Source organism: Cervus elaphus, chromosome 26 (assembly GCF_910594005.1).
Source record: "Cervus elaphus chromosome 26, mCerEla1.1, whole genome shotgun sequence".
Lineage (NCBI taxonomy): Eukaryota > Metazoa > Chordata > Mammalia > Artiodactyla > Cervidae > Cervus > Cervus elaphus.
This window is the reverse complement of record NC_057840.1, coordinates 12,492,100-12,500,049: the sequence shown is the minus strand read 5'-3', so window position 1 is coordinate 12,500,049 and position 7,950 is coordinate 12,492,100. Positions and strand designations below refer to the sequence as shown.

General features: G+C 39.1%; 1 non-coding gene across 1 annotated transcript; it reads left to right on the top strand.

Annotated features, from left to right (window-relative positions):
- The first annotated feature begins 5,520 nt into the window (after positions 1 to 5,520).
- On the top strand, positions 5,521 to 5,592 carry TRNAY-GUA. The gene has a single exon. It is a non-coding gene; the product is annotated as a tRNA-Tyr (tRNA).
- The last annotated feature ends 2,358 nt before the right edge of the window (positions 5,593 to 7,950 follow it).

Sequence of the window (7,950 nt, the reverse complement as noted above, 5' to 3'; positions counted from 1 at the left end):
TTTTTCACTTTAGTCTCTGCTCTTAAAGATATGACCCAGACTTCTTGGCCTTCTCAATGCCTCCACCTAATTGGAGAATTTCAGATTAATGGTGTAACTGATTTCCTTTTTCTGATCTTTGCTGATCCCTTTGACTATCCTGAATTACAATTATATTTTTCCATTCTGGCTTATGTTTAATACCACCTGCACCCTCTCCATTCATTTCTGACTTTCAGATGGATTTAGCTCCTTCTAATTTACTGGAAGAAGCTGTTAATAATTTTTCTCAGAAAGACGGTCTGATACTTTCCCAATCACATGCTCTTTCTGTATGATATTATATTATTTATTTCCCTTTTCAGTTTTTTTCTTACATAATTGTAAGATGAGAGACAAAATGCTTGGGTTTTCCCTGTGGAAACTACTACTCATATTCATATTTTTGCTGCTGAAAGACTGTCTTTTAATCTTTAGACTTCTCACTTCACTGAACTTGCATAACAACTGCATGCTTTATGTCTACATACACAAACTGAAACCCAGGCGCACATAGAGTAGCAATTCATTTCAAGAAGTGGCTACTTTAAATTGCTAGCTAAAAGTTCAAACCAGTAAGATCGTTTTCCCCCCACACTCTTCTCTGAATTTGAAGATGTATCATATAACACATATCTGAGATAGTGTGGGAGCAGCCTGGGAATGGTAACTGTGCATTCTTAAAACAACAAAAACGTCATGTAGCACTTTGGTTTAGATAACTGTACATTTGGGCTGAGGACAAGATGTAGGCAGAGGATACTAAAGCTCCAACTAATTAGGGAGTTATCACTTGAAAAGTTACATAGCTCTGTGTCACTGAAGTAACAGCTATCAAAGGAAACTTCTGGAAGCCATCTTGCTTTCATTTCACAATCTTCTGATGACAGAATGAGCAGTATGATATGGTAGCACGTTCCCTGAAATATCACTGCCTTTTCCATGTCAGTGACAGAACACAAAGAAACAGAAAAGCATTCCAATAGTTTGAAATGCTGTGACTTTTAAATGGATTCTATTATATATTAGAATTAACTAGACTCAGCTCAAATTACATAAAATTAAACTCCTTAAAAATGATAAAAGCAAACAGTGCCTATTGTTCATTGAAACTCAAAAAAAAAAATAATTCAAAAGATTTTTGACATTTGTTTGTCTCTGACACTATAAAGACTTTCCTAATGATCTTGGAAAATCAGAAGTTAGAGCAATAAAGGATGTGATAATTTTTTTACTTTTTAAAAATTTATGAATATAATGTGTAGGCATAAAGGGGCCATAAAACTCCCTTGTCTCTTTCTGTTTAAGCTTCATCATTGTCGTCTCTAATGTATAAAATACTGATACATGTTTTCGGGTCACACACATAATTACACATGCAGAACACATTTTTAAATGATATTTACAATCTGAAATATGGTTGTAAAGAATGAGCATTTTGAGAACTAAATTTAGTATAGAAGTTAAGACAAAGAAGAGATTATCTGGGGATTCGGTTGTCGGGGACAGTTCCTGAAGGATGTAATCCTTGAAAGAGGAACATATTTAGAGGTGAGCGAGTGGAACAGCACAAACCGAAGTTGTAGGCTTCAGCCCACATTAAACAGGAACTGTCTAGAGACCAGTTCTGCTGTCAAAAGGCGTTCATGTAGAGAGTGCCGGGGGGAATCACCTTCTGAGGCCATGCTGTAGTTACAGATCAGACCTATTCTACATTTATGTCAGGAACTGTGAGCAGCAGCCCTGACAGTGCTTCAGCATCCCTGCTGCTTGTCCTCCTCTGGCATGCTGCTCCTTCATGGCAGGACTTCCATGGCTTCTTTTGCTTTAAATATCATTTATTTATTTATTTTGCTGCACCAGGTCTTAGTTGGGGCACACAAAATCTTAGTTGCAGCATGTGGGATCTAGTTTCCTGACCAAGGATTGAAACCAGCCCCCCTGCATTGGGAGTGTGGAGTCTTAGCCACTGAACTACCAGGGAGTTCCCCTCTTGGCCTCTTCACTTGTCCTCTATCTCTCTGCTCCTTCTTCTTCCATTGCTTCTCCTTGCTGGCCTCATTCAACATCCTATCTCACCTCTCACAGCCCATTTGATTATTTAAGTGCATATGATTGAATCCTTTTATATTGCTGCAGAACTTTTAAAATTTAACTTTTTCTGGAAAAGAAAAAAAAAAATGAGATAGTGTCCCAAATCACACAACACAGTAAGATTTTAAAATATTAAGACATTAACACCAAAAAATATTTTAAGTGCATAAATAAATAAAGGCAAAGGCAAAATAAAGTTTGAACTGTAACTACTAATGGTGGATTTTAAATTTGGATCTTAGCAAGCAAAGTGCAATACAATGACACAGCATTTATAGGATTTACACAGCCTAGGACTCATTAATCTGTAGGTGTCTATTTTGATGTAGCCCAAAGTCTTCAAGACTAGAAATAAAAAGCATACTAGCCTAAATTCTAGTCTTAGCTCTTTCAGTAATGACTGTTGACAAGCACGCAATCTCATGAAGTCTTAGTATCCTCATAAGTTTGTTAAAAAAGTTTAGTTTGAACAGTCAGTAAAGCTCTTCCCAGCTTGAACATTTGCTTTATACATTCTGGCGTATAAATTTTTTGAGCAAACATGCCCCTGAGAAAACCAAACTAGAAAGGAATGAAAAGTGAAATAGAAACTCTTCTAATGCAGGAGACGTAAGAGACACAGGTTCAATCCTTGGGTTGGGAAGATCCCCTGGAGAAGGAAATGCCAACACATTCCTGTATTCTTCAGTATTCTTGCCTGGGAAATCCCGTGGACAGAGGAGCCTGGCAGGCTACAGTCTATGGGGTCTCAAAAGAGTAGGACATGACTTAGTGACTAAACAACAACAACAAATGGGTCTTAACCCAATAGGTCACATTTAGGATTGTAATCAGACTGGGTCATATTTAGCTTTGAATAAAAGAATGTGTATTCTGGTCCAGCAGGATTGAGAATGGACTCACAATTGTATAGCAGGCAGTGATCAACACTATCCCTAAGGGGAAAAAAAATGCAAAAAGGCAAAATGATTGCCTAAGGCCTTACAAATAGTTGAGAAAAGACACAAAAGGCAAAGGAAAAAAGGAAAGATATACCCATTTGAATGCAGAGTTCCAAAGAATAGCAAGGAGAGATAAGAAAGTGATCAATGCAAAGAAACAGAGGAAAACAATAGAATGGGAAAGACTAGAGATCTCTTCAAGAAAATTAGAGATACCAAGGAAATATTTCGTGCAAAGATGGGCACAATAAAGGCCAGAGATGGTAACAGAAGATATTAAGAAGTGACAAGAATACACAGAAGAACTATATACAAAATATCTTCATGACCCAGATCATCACTGGTGTGATCACTCACCAAGAGCCAGACATTGTGGAATATGAAGTCAAATGGGCCTTAGGAAGCTTCACTACGAAAAAAGCTAGTGGAGGTGATGGAATTCCAGTTGAGCTATTTCAAATCCTGAAAGATAATGCTGTGAAAGTGCTGCACTCAATATGCCAGCAAATTTGGAAAACTCAGCAGTGGCCACAGGACTGGAAAAGGTCAGATTTCATTCAAATCCCAAAGAAAGGCAAGCCAAAGAATGTTCAAACTACTGCACAATTGCACTCATCTCACACGCTAGCAAAGTAATGCTCAAAATTCTCCAAGACAGGCTTCAATAGTACATGAACTGTGAACTTCCAGATGTTCAAGCTGGATTCAGAAAAGGCAGAGGAACCAGAGATCAAATTGCTAACATCTGTTGGACCATTGAAAAAGCAAGAGAGTTTCAGAAAAACATCTACTTCTGCTTTACTCACTATGTCAAAGCCTTTGTGTGGATCACAATAAACTGTGGAAAATTCTGAAAGAGATGGCAATACCAGATCACATGACTTGCCTCCTGAGAAATCTGATGCAGGTCAAGAGGCAGCAGTTAGAACTGGACGTGGAACAACAGACTGGTTCCAAATTGGGAAAGGAGTACGTCAAGGCTGTATATTGTCACCCAGCTTATTTAACTTATATGCAGGGTACATCATGAGAAATGCTGGGCTGGATGAAGCACAAGCTGGAATCAAGATTGCCAGGAGAAATATCAATAACCTCAGATATGCAGGTGACACCACATTTATCGCAGAAACCAAAGAAAAACTAAAGAGCCTATTGATGAAAATTAAAGAGGAGAGTAAAAAGTTTGCTTAAAACTCGACATTCAGAAGACTAAGATCATTGCATCTGGTCCCATCACTTCATGGCAAATAGATGGGGAAACAATGGAAACAGTGACAGACTATTTTTTTGAGCTCCCAAATCACTGTAGATGGTGACTTCAGCCATGAAATTAAAAGATGCTTGCTGCTTGGAAGAAAAGCTATGACCAACCTAGACAGCTTATTAAAAAGCAGAGACATTACTTTGCCAACAAAGGTCCATCTAATCTAGGCTATGATTTTTCCAGTAGTCATTTATGGATGTGAGAGTTGGACTATAAAGATAACTGAGAACCGAAGAATTGATGCTTTTGAACTGTGGTGTTGGAGAAGACTCTTGAGAGTCCCTTGGACTGCAAGGAGATCCAACCAGTCCATCCTTAAGGAAATCAGTCCTGAATATTCATTTGAAGGACTGATGCTGAAGTTGAAACTCCAATACCTTGGCCACCTGATGGGAAGAACTGACTCACTGGGAAAGACCCTGGTGCTGGGAAAGATTGAAGGCAGGAGGAGAAGGGGACGACAGAGGATGAGGGGATGGCATCACTGACTCTATGGACATGAGTTTGAATAAGCCCCAGGAGTCATTGATAGACAGGGAAGCCTGACGTGCTGCAGTCCATGGGGTCTGAAAGAGTCAGACGCAATTGAGAGACAACTGAAATGAACGGAACTGATTCTGGTCCAACAGGATTGAGAATGGGTCACACCGCAATGTCCAGGGAGAGACGGAAGATGACTGCTCTATTTCCTATCAGCTCTAAGTCCGTTTCAGTCCCTTTCCCCACCACCACATCCTTATTCCTGCCACACTAGCCACAAGGATATATACCAGTTATGCTTTATATCTTAAAGTGCAGGTACAAGCAATCATCTCACTTTTATTCATACTCTAAGATAAAATTTTCCATCATCAAATGTAGGAGTGAAATGGTAGTTTAAATATTTGTAGTTCTTACTCTCCTGGGTTTTCAGTATTCCACTTATCATTGGGTTAAAAGTGCAATCAGCGAGTGTAGCTTTTCCTGGCATACTGTCTAGAAACGTCTCCAGGACACACCAGAGTGCAAGTGATATTCTTCAGCACACACCACATTTTTCATAGTAGCAATTTTACTTTCAGCTGATGAAGCAAGACCTTACATTCTTGCTGTTTGGGCAGGACTAAAAGATACCATCCTATAAATGAAAGCAGCACAGCATATGATGGTATGGTAGTTCCACAAACGAAGCATTATTATTTGATATGTGTTTCACTGCAGGCTTCCCTGGTGGCTCAGATGGTAAAGCGTCTGCCTGTAATGTGGGAGACCCAGGTTCGATCCCTGGGTTGGGAAGATCCCCTGGAGAAGGAAATGGCAACCCACCTCAGTACCCTTGCCTGGAAAATCCCATGGACAGAGGAGCCCGGTATGCTACAGTCCATGGGGTCTCAAAGAGTCGGACACGACTGAGTGACTTCACTTTCACTTTTCTATGAAGATCAGCTACACCCTTATTCAGAGGATTATTCTGAAAAACATCTTCAAAGAAGTATACATTCAAGGCATCTTACCAGGGGAGAGGCAGAACCCATAGGGCCGGGAAGCCCACTGCTGATTCCTCAGTCTAGAGTGGAGAAGCAGGGTTTAGGCTAACCTGTCACATCACACACCTTACTCTTCTCCAAATTGTCTTATAATATTCTTAAAGTCCAGAGAAGACATTCAGAGGTGTTTTTTTTTTAATCATTTCCAAACTTTAATTACTAAATAGATAACACAGAGATGTCCCATATATAAATATTTCAATTTTCATGTTTTATAGATTTTTGAAAATCTGAAAATCAAGTAATAAACAAATCTTACTTTAATATCTTTTATATCCAAGAATCTTTAAAAAATTAATTTATTTTAATTGGAGGGTAATTACAACACTGTGATGGTTTTTGCCATATATCAACTTGAATTAGAAAGAGAAAGCAAATGCTGTATATTAACACATATATATGGAATTTAGAAAGATGGTAATGATGATCCTACATGCAGGGGAGCAAAGGAGACACAGATGTAAAGAACAGACTTTTGGACTCAGTGGGAAAAGGGGAGGGTGGGATGATTTGAGAGAATAGCATTTAGAGGTTTTTAAAACATCCTCAATTCAACACATTCCTTTTTTCAACTTCCAAACGGTATCAAATGATTCCCTTCTCTATGCAAAGTCCTTCTCTAGACTCATGGAAGGATAGAGAAAAGCCGTAAAATATGACCTTCCCCTGAAGTGACTGGGAAAATAGGAACTAGCATTTCTGAGCTCTTATTACATGCTGGGCACTGTGCATTTTCTTGTTTGATTTTCACAAGACAGTTCTGACAGGTAGGTACTGTTATTATCCCATGTCACAGATGAAAACCCTGAAGTTTAGACTGTTTAAAAACCTCAGTAAACAAAACAGCTAGGATTCAAATTCGAGCCAACTGGCTCCAGAACTCATCTCTTCCATGATGCATCATCAATGGGGTTGGAAACTGGTCTAAAAGGTTTCAGTGTGATGAATCAAAGAACTGGTGATAAACACTTCCCAAAGCCAGTTGAATGCAGACATTTTTTTTTTCTTACTTGGGAATTCACAGCTACACAATAGTCTCATAGTATTAGGGAAATACATAAAAAGAGTCTTGCACAAAAGTCTTTTGAGTGCTGCAGAGATTGATAAATACGCCCCCTCCTTTCATTCACACTAAATGTAGTATTTCTGCTGCTTAACATGGACCTGTACAAGATCAGTAGATCTTAAAGAGAAAATAGTTTAAATTTCTCTTTCTAGATTAATTTCAAACTGTGTCTTTATCCAGGGCTGACCGTATCTATAATATCATGTAGTCACCATGGCCATTTCTAGACAATATTACTTCACGCTATCTGCCTGCAATGCAGAAGATCTGGGTTCGATTCCTGGATCAGGAAGATCCCCTGGAGAAGGACATGGCAATCCACTCAAGTATTCTTGCCTGGGAAATCCAACGGACAGAAGAGCCTGGTGGGCTACAGTCCATAGGGTTGCACGGCTGAGCAACTAAAACACTTACTCATTATGTTCAAGGTCCAAGAAAGGTGTTCGGTTTTCCTTTCCATTTCTAACAGCTCTGCTAGCAAAGCAGATGTTACATTTTTCTCCTTTTTCAGATATATACATTTGGATTTCCAAAGAACTCATGCTGGGAAATAACTTGTGTTCTTACTCATTGAAGTATGCCATTTTTTAAAGGCAAAATATTGTATCTGAAGAGTTTTAGATGCAAAATTCAATGGTCCTTATAGCTGCTGATCAATCAGGAGAGGAAGGCACTGTTAGGGTACTAAAAGAATTGATCTCCCTAGAGATTTTCCAGGTTAACTTTGCCTCTGGGACTCACAAAGCACAATTCTGTCATAGACGGCTCATCTGTGAGCTGTTAATGCTATGAGCCATTAAAACCACAGGGCCACTATTGACCACTCCTGGAGCGGCAGCATTTTTCCAAGTGCAGTCTGGTAATACTTGGTAACGATTTATCTAAGGAGCTATTTTTTTTTTTTTTTTAATGCGGATTCTTGTGACTCTACCTAAAGTCCTAGGTGAGGCTCTGGGATTTTCATTTTAAGTAAGCTTCTCAGGGCCTGCATGCTAAGTCACTTCAGTCATGTCTGACTCTTTGCGACTCTCTGGACTGTAG